This window comes from Aquarana catesbeiana, linkage group LG01, assembly GCF_042186555.1.
Source record: "Aquarana catesbeiana isolate 2022-GZ linkage group LG01, ASM4218655v1, whole genome shotgun sequence".
Classification (NCBI taxonomy): domain Eukaryota; kingdom Metazoa; phylum Chordata; class Amphibia; order Anura; family Ranidae; genus Aquarana; species Aquarana catesbeiana.
In genome coordinates, this window is record NC_133324.1 from 15522470 (window position 1) to 15537133 (window position 14664).

Consider the following 14664-nt stretch of genomic DNA (forward strand, 5'->3'; position numbering starts at 1 on the left):
TCCTGCCTGTAGAGGGCCATCACCTTTTAATCTGACTGACTGTCAGACCTTTACAGTGATCTAGCTGGATTCTGCAAGTGAGTGCTGGAGGAAGTGGAGCTGTATATAGAGACACATATATATATATATATATATATATATATATATATATATATATATACATATACATATAGTATATACGGTAGGAATAGTTGTCCCTGAAGTTTGAATTTAAGCGGGCATCCCATAATCTCCCTTCCCTATCCAAGTTATTATTAACTCAAAAAATAACAAAAAATAAAATCACTGATTTTTCTCGGACTCTGGAGTGCCCGTGAAGATTCGGTGTGCCTGGCTGTGCTGGGTGGGGGAATCCAAGTTCTTCTGCGGTCCATATGGGGGGGCGTGATACATTTGGGGGCACACAAAAGAGTTCTGTAAAAATGAAAGAAAAAAACAAAAAACACACAAAAAAAAAAAAGTTTCCACGTGTAAGGGATGTGTATATGCAAATATATAAGTCCAGTCCTTATGCCGCGTACACACGGTCGGACTTTTCGTCTACAAAAGTCCGACAGCCTGTCCGACAGACTTCCGGCGGACTTTCGGCGGACTTGCAGCAGACTTTCTAACGAACGGACTTGCCTACACACGACCACACAAAAGTCCGACGGATTCGTACGTGATGACGTACACCGGACTAAAATAAGGAAGTTCATAGCCAGTAGCCAATAGCTGCCCTAGCGTGGGTTTTTGTCCGTCGGACTAGCACACAGACGAGCGGATTTCGGGGTCCGTCGTAGTTACGACGTAAAGATTTGAAGCATGTTTCAAATCTAAAGTCCGTCGGATTTGAGGCTGAAAAAGTCTGCTGAAAGTCCGGAGAAGCCCACACACGATCGGATTACCAGCCAGCTTTAGTCCGTCGGCGTCCGTTGGACTTTTGTAGACGAAAAGTCCGACCGTGTGTACGCGGCATGAGTGCATAAAGCAATATTCCCAAGTGACTTGTGCAGGTATCCAAAGTGACTTGTGCATACACTTAATCCCGAATGCTGTGCAGGAAGGGAAGTGACATTCCTGCTCCCCTTCAGTTCCTCACTCACCAGATCCTTGTACCCCTACAGGGGTAAAGTGCATGTAGTCAGGTATAGTTTGTGGTATCCAGAACGGTCACGTCCTCCGTGGTGCACCAAATTGTGGGATATCCAAAACAGTGGTCTACTGTCTAATGTTCAACTGTTTTGGATGTCCCATGGTTTGGTGTACCACGGAGGAAGTGACCATTCTGGATACCACAAACTATACCTCACTACATGCGCTTTACCCCTGTAGGGGTGACAAGGATCTGGTGAGTGTGGAACTGAAGGGGAGCCAGCAGCGTTCATCATAATTGATGCTGGATTTACTTTAGGGGGACATCGTTTTTATTTGTTTTTTATTCTTAATAAAGGAATTATCAAATACTGTCTCTGTGTTTTTATACTTTTTTGGTACAATGTAACCCATACTCTTTCACATCTGGGGGGGGGGCTTTTTAAAGGGGGTTTTCAGATTCCAATAAGCCTCCCATCCGGAGATCTCAACAACCACCGGCCAGGGTTTTGGGGAAGAGGACTTTGTCCTCATGAATGAGCCCCCCCTACCTAATTGCACCCCCCATGTTGAGGGCATGTGGCCTAGTATTGGTAATGAGGAGGGGTGCGCTTATTGTCCCCCCTCTTTCCTGGCCTGCCAGGCTACATTCTCGGATAAGAGTCTGGTATGGATATGAGGGGGACCCCACTTTGTTTTGTTTTTTAATTTTGGAGTGGGATCCCCTCTTAAAATCTATACCAGAAGGGGGCGTGGCTGACCATGGTGAGGTGTGAATGCATGTAGGAGAGCTCCCGACTCCCTGGGCTTCTTCATCAACACTTTTGAGGTCAATCATACATACACCGGTCTGATGCCTAGCTGACGGATGTCACACAGCTTGCCGAGGAACCGTCAAACTGCAGATCTAAGCTGCTTCTTCTCAGCACCGCCGCCTGCATCTCCTGGCATCTCCAGATCCCACGAGGCCAAGATGACACTGTCACCTTCTTCCCCCTGCCGCTCTGGTAAATAATATCCTCCTTCCCCATTGAATGTGGCTTGATAAGCTTCAAGAGGGGCTTCACATTTTCTGCTCCTCCCCCCATTTACGGCCAGGATAATGGGATAGTATATGTAGCACCCTGGTGTTTGGGCAGGGTTGCTAACAAATTTAGTTTGCCAGGTAGTAATTGTCCTGGTTAATTGTTAGTAGATCCACTGATTCCGCTCTAATTCTGGAATCGCTGCACCTTTTCTCTTCTGTCCAAAGGTGTCACTGTAGCTGGTGACAGTAAATTGACAAGGGCTTTGCAAGGTCAGATTATGAACGGATGAGCATCTCAGCCAACAGGTGAGCCTATTTGGGTGGAGTCAGGTGATCGAGGTTCTGTGCCACCTGTTAGGCTGTCTGGGTGAAGGTGTGTTATGTCGTCCAGAAGCCTGAGGCTTATCCTGGGGACACCTGGCTGCTAGGCTGCCTGAGGCCTATCCAGAAGCAGGAGACGCAGCGTAGGGTTGGGACTGGGGGATTGGAATCCAACTAAGTTGTGAAAGTTCAGCCAGACAGGGAACCAGTTGTGTTTGGAGGTAAAAGGAAAGCAGTCGCCACTAAAGGACCATCCACCTTATCACTCGAGACTGAGTAAGCTTGAGCAAGTACCAGAACAGTCTTCTTACAAGCTGGGGATGGTGAAGAAGTAGGAAAGCTCCAGCGAGTGCCAAGCCAGGGACCCAGAAGGATAGCAGGGGTGATGCTTGAGTAGTGTACAGTCAGATAGCTGTGGAAGAGCTCAGGAGATCCAGTGACGATTGAATCGGGAAGTCTAGTGAGAGAGTGGGAGCTCTGCAAGTGAAGATCTACAGTGGGATTCTGTTTGACAAGAGAAGAACTATTATGTGTTACCAAGCGTTATGTGCAAATACCCTAAGTGACTGTTACAAGTTTAGTTGCCATAGGAGATGGCGGTCCTACCTATACAGATGTGGCATCCGGCTGGAGGCCTTTCCCTGTATAGATGTCTTCCTTTAGAAGTCTCGGAGTCTGTCAATTATCATTGCATCTACCTAAGGGTGTCCTGGCCCTAACCCACTCTCCCACAGTTCTTGTTAAGAGACAATGAATCTCTTGTTCGCGTTCAAAAAGTGACTGGCGCCCATCATTTCATCTTGCATCACACCCACCATGCCGGTTAACCCACTTTACAAGGAAGGATGTCAGCTCTCCCTAACTCTGGATGTCACTATTAGGCTTCTGGAGGCCCCGGACCTTGCTACATATAGATAAAGGATTCCCCTTTGTTTACAGATAGAAGAAAGAGGCTGATAAATGTAATTTAGTACAGATGTGCCACTTCACAGGATAAGAAATTTGGCATCTTGAATTGCATTTATTTTCAAAATTTACCTCCTATTGAATACATGGGGCTTGCAATAAAAGTTCACAATTTGCAGATTTTTGGACGTGTTTGCCGAACCGATCTTGAATTGAAGATTGCAGATTGCAGATTTTCTAATGCCCCGTACACACGGTCGGACATTGATCGGACATTCCGACAACAAAATCCTAGGATTTTTTCTGACGGATGTTGGCTCAAACTTGTCTTGCATACACACGGTCACACAAAGTTGTCAGAAAATCAGATCGTTCTGAACGCGGTGACGTAAAACACGTACGTCGGGACTATAAACGGGGCAGTAGCCAATAGCTTTCGTCTCTTAATTTATTCTGAGCATGCGTGGCACTTTGTCCGTCGGATTTGTCTACACACGATCGGAATTTAAAGTATCGGATTTTGTTGTCGGAAAATTTTATAGCATGCTCTCAAACTTTGTGTGTCGGAAATTCCGATGGAAAATGTCCGATGGAGCCCACACACAGTCGGAATGTCCGACAACACGCTCCGATCGGACATTTTCCATCGGAAAATCCGACCATGTGTACGGGGCATTAGTATGTTGTGTGATCAATAAGAGATAAAGATGGCGATTTCCAAACATATTTGGTAAAATCAGAATATAAAATCTCAAAGTTTGTGTACTCACTTCGACCATAGGCTTCACTAAGCAGGGCCAGGCAGAACAGGAACCACAGGATTGCCATTCGGTTCTTCTTGGTGGTGGGGATGATGATGAGCTGGTAAGATCTGTACAATTTAATCAGCCAATCAGGGGAGAGCTCTCACCTGTGATAAGGGTAATTTTAGGTTACCTTATCAGGATACCTTGAGCAAATCTGGATATTTCACCAACTTGGCCTGGAAGAAAAGATACGAGGAAATGGGTGTTACAGGAGAACGTCACTTATTCTCTCGCTGAGTGTTTTACGGAGAGGGAATCTGTCCATGTATCACAGGACATCACTTACACCATATCACAGGAAAAGGGGATTTCATGAATCACTATTAAGGAACATTGCAGTAATCAATATTTTGGTAATGCTTCAGAATTGTTCACACATAGGTCTTTTATTCCAAGTTCTAACCAACGTTTGTGAAGTGTCTCCTGAGCTCCCATCTCCAGTTCCTTTCCTGATGCCATTTTTAGGTATCTAAAAGGCATCTTCCAGTGTATACCATGTTTATTTACATGCAGGGCTAGTGCTACCACTAGGCAAACTAGGTAGCAGCCTAGGGCGCACTGCTGTCTAGGGCTCCTGGCTACTGGTGTTCCTACTCTATTCTCTCTGCAGAAAGCAATTAAGTCTCAGCATCAGCAGGCAGCCGCCTGCTCCAATCACACATAGTGTCAGAGGCACAGCGGTGGAGAACTGTGTCCCGAAGAATGGAAGCAAGCAAACATGTATTGATGGGCGCTGGTAGGCTGCATTGATGGGAACTGGTAGGCTGAATTGATGGGCACTGGTAGGCTGCATTGATGAGCACTGTTAGGCTGCATTGATGGGCGCTGGTAGGCTGAATTGATGGGCACTGTTAGGCTGCATTGGTGGCCACTGTTAGGCTGCATTGATGGGCACTGGTAGGCTGCATTGATGGGCGCTGGTAGGCTGCATTAATTCGCACTGGTAGGCTGCATTGATGGGCACTGGTAGGCTGCATTGATGGGCGCTGGTAGGCTGCATTGATGGGCACTGGTACGCTGCATTGATGGGCGCTGGTGAGGCTGCATTTGATGGGAGCTTTATTAAAAAGGTGGGGTATACATGGGCAGGGCAAAGGGGGTGGCGTCAGGGGTGGAGCCAGGGGGGCGGCAAAATTAGGTTTCTCCTAGGATGTTAAAAATCCTTGCACCAGCCCTGTTTACATGTAAGCATAGGTGTGTGCATCCAATCTTATTAGGGTGTGTACCCCAAAGCTCAAACACACATGACTTTCTCTGCAGCCTCAGCTGCACTGGCCAGTGAATTAATGGGAAGTGCTGTGTGCTGAGTGGCTTCCTGTTCATTCTTAAACTTAAGCATAGTAGACACAGTTTACTATGCTTCAGTTATGAATGAACACATTGAGTGAATGTGTTCACTGTGTTCATTTAGAGAAGGAAGGGGCCAAAAAATTACATATTGACTAGCCCTTTCCTCCGCTCTCTATCCTGAAACAGCAGCAGCCGAGGGAAGAGGAGGGAAGCCAGCAGCACCGCGGGGGGGGGGGGAGCTGGGGAAAGCCTGGGCAATAGGGTGAGTCGGCACCGCACAGAGTGATTAGAAGGTGCCCAGTCACACCTGGCACACCCATTGCGCACACCTATGCATGTAAGAAGGGTGGACATTTAAGCACCACACCACTGCTAAGAGGTCCAGATACAACTTTATTCCATTAAAGGTCAGGGGTACAATTCAAGAAATAGCGAACATGTTTTGGGGGGTCTTCGTCCCCCCTTCATCAAGGCCTGACTGTCAACCAAGTGAACAAACCAGAAGTGAACTGGACCTACAATGGTATTTATTCCAGTGTGAGTTGAAAGCACAGTACTAATCAGCGGCCTGTTAAATATTAACCCTTCTTACATTACACTACAAGCCATGGAGACGGTGGAAACTGCCTGCCCAGGAACCAGATCATTTTCTTTATTGTACATCATGGGGCACAGAGCAGCCATAGTAATTACTATGTGGGTTATACGCCACCTTCAGGTGAATGGACACTGGTACACTCAAAGACAGGCAGTCCCTCTCTATATAACCCTTCCCATACAGGGAGTACCTCAGTTTTTTCGCCAGTGTCTAAGGTGTTGGTCATGGTTAATGAAGTGCTAAGAAAAGCTCCGCAGGGGATCCTGGACAGGATCAAGGGGCTATGCTATCGGATCCATTCGAAGCGCCAAAGAAAGGCCAAATGGATGGTACTCGAGCCTCGAGGAAGAAGAACAAGGTTTTCTGCCTGTAATGCTTCTCTTTTGAGGGCTAGACCCTGGGATCCAGCGCCTTGGTTACATAACAAAACCAAAGGTTGCTCTGGCAGGGTGCTGTACAGGTCCACAGCCCACCGTGATGGGTGAAGATTGGGTCTGGCTGTGATTTCCAGCAGTATCCTACGGCGGGAATGGTAAGTTAAAGAAGATCCTAAAGGAACACATATGCTTCACTTTTGGACTTCTTTTTTGAGTGGAAGATGTCTTGCCTGTTTTTACCACTAGAGGGTATAAAAGTAACATACCTGGTGTCAACATTACCATGCTCCTCCAGATTGTGCTCAGTGTCAACATCACTTGTGGACAGCATTTGCTCCTACTCTTGTCATGACTACCAGAAGGGGTTTGGGGGATCCCCGTCTCCTGCATGGTGCTGGGCGTCCCCCTGGTGATCCAGGACAGATTGAGCCCCTTTCTCCCCCCCGGATTACCGATATCAGGGCCACCACACGTGCGGGAATTATCCTCTTTTTTTTAAAAAAGGGGAGGAGACATCTTATGTCATGGGGGGTGTGGCTGGCGGCCGGCATTCACATGTATTCCGGTGTGCACATTTTACACAGCACAGGGCTGACTGCCTTAAAAGTTTTCACTCTGTAATGAGTCTGGTGGCTGACGGAGGGACACAGAAGCATATCTGGGCACCTTAAGCACTGTATGGGTGTTGGATACAGGCATTCTCAAGGCAAATATACTCAGCATCAGGCTGAGCAGTGATAGTGGCATATACAGTGGGGATGGAAAGTATTCAGGCCTCCTTAAATTTTTCACTCTTTGTTATATTGCAGCCATTTGCTAAAATCATTTAAGTTCATTTTTTTCCTCATTAATGTACACACAGCACCCCATATTGTACACACAGCACCCCATATTGACAGAAAAACACAGAATTCTTGACATTTTTGCAGATTTATTAAAAAAGAAAAACTGAAATATCACATGGTCCTAAGTATTCAGACCCTTTGCTCAGTATTTAGTAGAAGCCCCTTTTGATCTAATACAGCCATGAGTCTTTTTGGGAAAGATGCAACAAGTTTTTCACACCTGGATTTGAGGATCTTCTGCTATTCCTCCTTGCAGATCCTCTCCAGTTCTGTCAGATTGGATGGTAAACGTTGGTGGACAGCAATTTTTAGGTCTCTCCAGAGATGCTCAATTGGGTTTAAGTCAGGGCTCTGGCTGGGCCATTCAAGAACAGTCATGGAGCTGTTGTGAAGCCACTCCTTCATTATTTTAGCTATGTGCTTAGGGTCATTGTCTTGTTGGAAGGTAAACCTTCGGCCCAGTCTGAGGTCCTGAGTACTCTGGAGAAGTTTTTCGTCTAGGATATCCCTGTACTTGGCCGCATTCATCTTTCCCTCGATTGCAACCAGTCGTCCTGTCCCTGCATCTGAAAAACACCCCCACAGCATGATGCTGCCACCACCATGCTTCACTGTTGGGGCTGTATTGGACAGGTGATGAGCAGTGCCTCCACACATACCGCTTAGAATTAAGGCCAAAAAGCTCTATCTTGGTCTCATAAGACCAAAGAATCTTATTTCTCACCATCTTGGAGTCCTTCAGGTGTTTTTTAGCAAACTCCATGTGGGCTTTCATGTGTCTTGCACTGAGGAGAGGCTTCCGTTGGGCCACTCTGCCGTAGAGCCCCGACTGGTGGAGCGCTGCAGTGATGGTTGACTTTCTACAACTTTCTCCCATCTCCCAACTGCATCTCTGGAGCTCAGCCACAGTGATCTTTGGGTTCTTCTTTACCTCTCTCACCAAGGCTCTTCTCCCCCAATAGCTCAGTTTGGCCGGACGGCCAGCTCTAGGAAGGGTTCTGGTCATACCAAACGTCTTCCATTTAAGGATTATGGAGGCCACTGTTCTCTTAGAAACCTTAAGTGCAGCAGAAATTTTTTTGTAACCTTGGCCAGATCTGTGCCTTGCCACAATTCTGTCTCTGAGCTCTTCAGGCAGTTTCTTTGACCTCATGATTCTCATTTGCTCTGACATGCACTGTGAGCTGTAAGGTCTTATATAGACAGGTGTGTGGCTTTCCTAATCAAGTCCAGTCAGTATAATCAAACACAGCTGGACTCAAATGAAGGTGTAGAACCATCTCAAGGATGATCAGAAGAAATGGACAGCACCTGAGTTAAATATATGAATGTCACAGCAAAGGGTCTGAATACTTAGGACCATGTGATATTTCAGTTTTTCCTTTTTAATAAATCTGCAAAAACGTCAACAATTCTGTATTTTTCTGTCAATATGGGGTGCTGTGTGTACATTATTGAGGAAAAATGAACTTAAATGATTTTAGCAAATGGCTGCAATATAACAAAGAGTGAAAAAATGAAGGGGGTCTGAATACTTTCCGTCCCCACTGTAATTCATTGCTGGACTAAAGCTCAGCAGTAGATGTATTTGTTTGAGTAACTCTGCTTTTCTGCTTAGGACTATGTCTTCCCAAAAAAGGGGTGCAAAAACAGCAGGGAGGAGCACAATAGTGCCACAGTCAGGATCTGAGTGTCCTAGTCACACTTTGACAGTACCATCCTCCTCTGAAAGATCTGAAACAGCTGACTAAGTTGAGCCATTGAGCTTGTCTGGCATTGTAGCTACTTCCAACATTTCAGCCTCTGGATATATCATCAAAGACGATTTGGTTTCAGCATTAGCTGGTTTGGAAGGAAAGATAGCTGGTATGTTCGCATCTTCCTCCCAGGCTAGGTGAAAGCGCGATAGGTCCCCTTCTCCTGCCCCTGGCCCTTCAGTAGGGGATCAGGAGTGGGCAGAGGACGTTGAATTACCTTTGGGAGATCAGGTAGAAGGGCATGAAGATGGCTTCTCCTTTGAGGATTCAGCCTCAGAAGAGCCCTTCTCAGCCTCACAATCTCAAACATTGCTAGTTCAATCCCTTATGGTGTTGGTCCATTTTGGATATAAGTTGCCCCTAGCAGAGACGGCTAAAGTCCCCTTTTCATCTTTGGGTTCTATATATATAAATACATATATATATATATATATATATATATATATATATATATATATATATATATTTATTTGGGGGGGGGGGTGTTACAGTATTTTTTAGCAAATAATGCAGATTTTTAAAGTGTGCAAATTTTTTTTTTTGTAAAAAGCCCCATGAGCTCCTTCTGGTGGAGGTTTGTACATTTTATAATAATTAGTAAATGGACTACTGGGGAGTTTCAAAGCACAAATAAAAAAGACAAAATATGTCAAGAAACAAAAAATTATATTATGGGGGGCATGTCCCAGCCATGGAGTATTTCTGCTTTCAAAAAAAAAAAATAATAATTTTATATTTATATATATATATATATATATATATATATATATATATATATATATATATATATATATATATATATATATATATATATATACACACACACACTGTATATATTTTTTTCTTTGGGGGGTGTTACAGTATTTTTTGTCAAATAATGCAGATTTTTAACGTTTGCAAAAAAATTAAAAAAAGCCCCAAAAGCTCCTTCTGATGACAGTTTATAAATGTTATAATAATTTGTATATGGACTACTGAGGAGTTTAAAAACACAAATAAAAACACAAATAGAAAATACAAAAAATGTCAAGAAACAAAAAAATATATTATGGGGGGTGTCTCCCAGCCATGGAATGGTGCCTTGATTTGTGAGCTCTTCTCCTGAGATGAATAACCCAGCAACACAGCATTTGCTGGGACACTGCCAGTCAGCTTGGCTCCTGGGCTTTCCACTACTCAGTAGGGAATATTAGAGGGAAGAACGCTGCAAAGGGGCTGAGGAGACCGTCAGATTATTTTCACCAAATCCAATGCAGAGTGCAGCCAATGATGGCGCTGGCTCACAGACAGAGGTCCTTCTCCAGGACACCACCTGTAGAGATTGCCAGTTGCAGAGGAAGATATACCAGATGCATCTTCTCCTGCAAAGGACAAGGTAAAGGGTCCTACTTCATCTCCCCACATGTAAAAATAAATGGATCTAGTAGAAGAATGCACTGACTGCATGGAGAGAAAAATGGGGGATTATGTCAGGGCACATAACAAGCTATTTAGGGTTGCCACCCATTTGGGATTCACCTGGACAGTTTGGATTTTGAATCATGTGTCCGGGTTTCAGACTGCCTTAAACCTGGACACATTACACAGACCAGACTGTGTCTCCACAAGTAAACAAGCATAGACATGCACCCTAATCACCCCATGCAGTGCATATCCCCCCTGCTGCCTGCTCCCCCCATGTCCCCCTTCCGCAGTGCTGCCAGCTTCCCTCTTCTCCTCTCCTGTCAGCTGCTAAAGGGGATGTTTCAGGATGGAGAGCAGGGAAGGCACCAAAAAATATGTAATTTACTGTTGCTTTCCTTTCAAGAATGAACACAGTGAGTGATTGTTACTGATCCCACTTATATGCATTCATAACTGAAGTATAGTAAATTGTATTGTGAATGAACAGGGAGCCTCTCAGCACTGAGCACTTCCCATTAATTCACTGTCCAGTGCAGCTGAGGCTGCAGAGAAAGGGACTGGGGATTCTCTGTCCTCAATCCCTTTCTCTCTTTCAAAAGTGAGACATCAGGAGCCTGTTTAGACCACAGATATTTCACCAAAGACCACTTAAAAAATGTAAAGAATGCACTGCTGACTCTGATATAAAGGGGGGCTTTAAAAATCCTAATTTAAGGGAGAATGCTGATGTAAGTGAGGGATTTGGTGAGCAAAACCCTCCATACATCAGCATTCCCCCTTAGAAAAAATAAAAATAAAATTACTGTACGCTGCTAAAGTGTCCAGGTTTGGGTGGCAACCCTAGTGCTGGCTTACACTTACCAGGCACAAGCTCAGGAAATAGGAGGGCTCAGGGATAACATTGCTGATCTGGAGGATAAATCGAGAAGAATCATTAATTTCAGGGTCATACCAGAGGAGATACCCCAGACTGAACTGATTACATATCTTCAGCAGTTCTATGAAACCATTCTACCTCTGAGCTCTCCCCAGGACATTATCATTGATGGAGCACACAGAATTGTTAAGCCTGAACATGTCCCACCTGCAGTCCCCCAGACATAAACTGGCTGGAGAACATTTCTTCTACATAAAAGATCAATTCCTGCCCACCTCTAGGAACACTGGTCCACTCCCTGAGCCATAGAAACATCTCTCTATATTTAAATATTTCTGCATCTACCACTCAGAAACAGAAACCATTCAAATGTGTAACAGATGATCTATGGGAGCAGAAGACTTCCTACAAATGGGACTATCCAACTAAGCTGCTTATCTCTCATACAAATAAAGTCCTACCCATCATGACTCCAAATGATGGCATCTTCTGCCTCTGTATATGGGGTCTATTGCAGGATAATTTTCCCCCACCTCCAGAACAGGAAAAGCTCCATCCAGCCTCCTACATTTCTAGTGATTGGTCCGAAGTCCCCAAAACTTGATGCTACTCACCCTCCTGTCTTATGTTTCTCACTCACTGGTCAGATACCTTTCTTATAATAGGTCGGGAGATTGGGATACCTCTTGTCAGAAGGAGGACGCCAGCCACACACCCATTGTTTGTTTTATTAGTTCATTGTTTATTGTTCATTGTTTGTAGAGAAAAAAATACTGTGCTAGATCAAATCTAAAAAGAATTGTAGCTGCTAACACTCAAACAAACAAAGTCTAAAGTGAAATGTAACAAAATAGTGTAGTGCTGAATTGTGAAACTACATAAATTAAGATATTTATGCACTGGGAAATGCACAAGAATGATAACCAAACTAAAAAATATAAATATACAGAGAGTGGTAATAAACCACAATAACACATGTGGGGAGGCAAATATATGCCCCAGTTGAAGTCCCATAGAGATGAAACGCATCGGCCCTGAATTATTTGCTTCCCACATTGCCTTTTACATGTTGTGATCACTTTTTATCCAATATTTTTACATCTGTCATTTGATGTATGAAATTTTTTAATAAATCCCCTTTGGTTGACCTGTACCATATGGAGCTCTGATGAGAGTACCTACCATCACCACCACTTCTTGGATTGATCCTTTTCCCGACTTGCCACCGCTGTTCTTCCGTATGGTTTGGAGTCCAAAGATCCATCATTCTGTCCAACTCAGCCTCTCCATCCACATAGCCTTGGAGCCTAAGGAACCAAGGGTTCAGAGCCTGTTTGACCCACTGCCGTATGGTATGTGTGTCCATCACCTCTGGTAAGAGTACCCAAATATTTTCTCCCTTTGAAGTCTTTGAAGCAACCTCAGACATCTGAATAGTTCATTTTGATTACACACTCCAAATTACATCTTGAAGTGGATTTACCTCTTTATCTCTTTGGACTTTGGTTCTTATTGTTTGTGGATTAATACCACTTCCTTTTGCTTTGGGTGGACTTATATTCACCTATGTGCTTGAGTGGATTCACATTTCACTTATCCTCACTTATTTTCTTTTGTGTTATAGTGGTTTATTACCACTCTCTGTATATTTACATTTTTTAGTGTCATGATGTTCTGCATTGTTTGTTCAAACTTTTCGCCTCTCATAACTGATTTACTGATATTGACTCTCTTTGTTCTTTATGTCCTTTATAAGCATATTAACTTAATATATTATTCTTTATATATGGAGTACATGAAGATCCTTCTAAGCATCACAGACATTACCCTTAATGGTTAACATAACTTCTATAAATGCTAAGGGACACGAGGCAAAACTTTTATTTTAGATTCTTATTACTACTTCTGCTCCTGTTAGGGGGATTCTCCTCTCTATTTGTTCTGTTTACTGTTATCATCAAAAGTGAGAGTAAAATAAAATCCCAAATTGTGGGTCGTCCCCAGAACAGTAATGCCCTGTACACACGGTCGGACATTCCGACAGAATATGTGCGATCGTAGCTTGTTGTTGGAAATTCTGACCGTGTGTGGGCTCCATCGGACTTTTTCCATCTGAATTTCTGGCACACAAAGTTTGAGAGCAGGCTATAAAATTTTCCGACAACAAAATCCGATCCTTTAAATTCCAATTGTGTGTAGACAAATCCGACGGACAAAGTGCCACGTATGCTCAGAATAAATAAAGAGATGAAAGCTATTGGCTATTGCCCCGTTTATAGTCCCCACGTACGTGTTTTACGTCACCGCGTTCAGAATGATCAGATTTTCTGTCAACTTTGTGTGGCTATGTGTATGCAAGACAAGTTTGAGCCAACATCCGTCGGAAAAAATCCATGGATTTTGTTGTCAGAATGTCCGATAAATGTCCGACCATGTGTACAGGGCATAATAGAGGGGAAATTTTTCAATGGGGACACTCATTCTGGTGACCTGGGGGACCCTATGTATTGCCCTGACTCACTTTGGATGGGTTTCCTCTCACTTCTTGTTCTGGCTATGGGACAGGAAGTAAAGGTAAATTTCCCCAATGGGACACAGATGGCAGGAAAACTGACAGGGGGCTATAACTTCCCTATCCAAAATGAAATTTAGCGCAAACCCCAAGTTGGCCCCACTGTTTGTCCCAGATTCTACTCCCTAGTGGGTGCACGGCAGCCAGGCACATAGCACTTTCTCAGTCTCTCCCCACAATGACCAGACAGAGGTTTCTTTTTTGGGTTTAAGAACTGGAATGGGTGTAGCGGGTGTCTCATTTCTTCCTCAGCCCTGCCAAGCAGGCCGCCACAATGTACATAGACTTTCCAGACCTGAAAGAGGGAGACAGCTGCCTGTCAGTGTCTGCATGGGCTTTTCACCCCTCCCCCCTCTCCTCTCACACACATAGGCTATTCTGTTCCTCCCCTGTGTTCCTATTGGTAGGAGGAAAGAAGTCAATTAAAGGAGAAGTTACATATATCTCAAGTCTCCTGGAAGGTGCGGGAGACTCCCACATTTCAGCGGCGCCTCCCGATCTCCCAGGAATGATGGGTGCGGCGGGGATCAGCTGTGATCACGATCTCCTTTGTATAGATTTTTAGTTGACAGCTGCTTCTCCTTCTCTCCCTCCCTGATGACTAAAAGCTATACAGGGAGATCGGTGATAATAGCTGTCCCTCCACTCCTCCCTTGTCCCCCTCCGTGTCCTTCTCCGCCCCCCCTCATCCCCCGCAGCCAGCTACCCTCCTCTCCCGCAGCTGTGGGGGGAACTAGTAATAGGACACAGTGAGCGAGATCGCTCCTGTGTCCTGTGATTACTGAGCAGAGTAAACTGTGTTTACTCTGC

General features: G+C 44.5%; 1 long non-coding RNA gene across 1 annotated transcript; it reads right to left on the bottom strand.

Annotated features, from left to right (window-relative positions):
- Positions 1–4102: 4102 nt before the first annotated feature.
- On the bottom strand, positions 4103–11958 carry LOC141124161 (uncharacterized). The gene is made up of 3 exons (XR_012240786.1): positions 11897–11958; positions 11267–11314; positions 4103–4310 (listed from the first exon to the last, which is right to left on the bottom strand). It is a non-coding gene; the product is annotated as an uncharacterized lncRNA (long non-coding RNA).
- Between the last annotated feature and the right edge of the window lie 2706 nt (positions 11959–14664).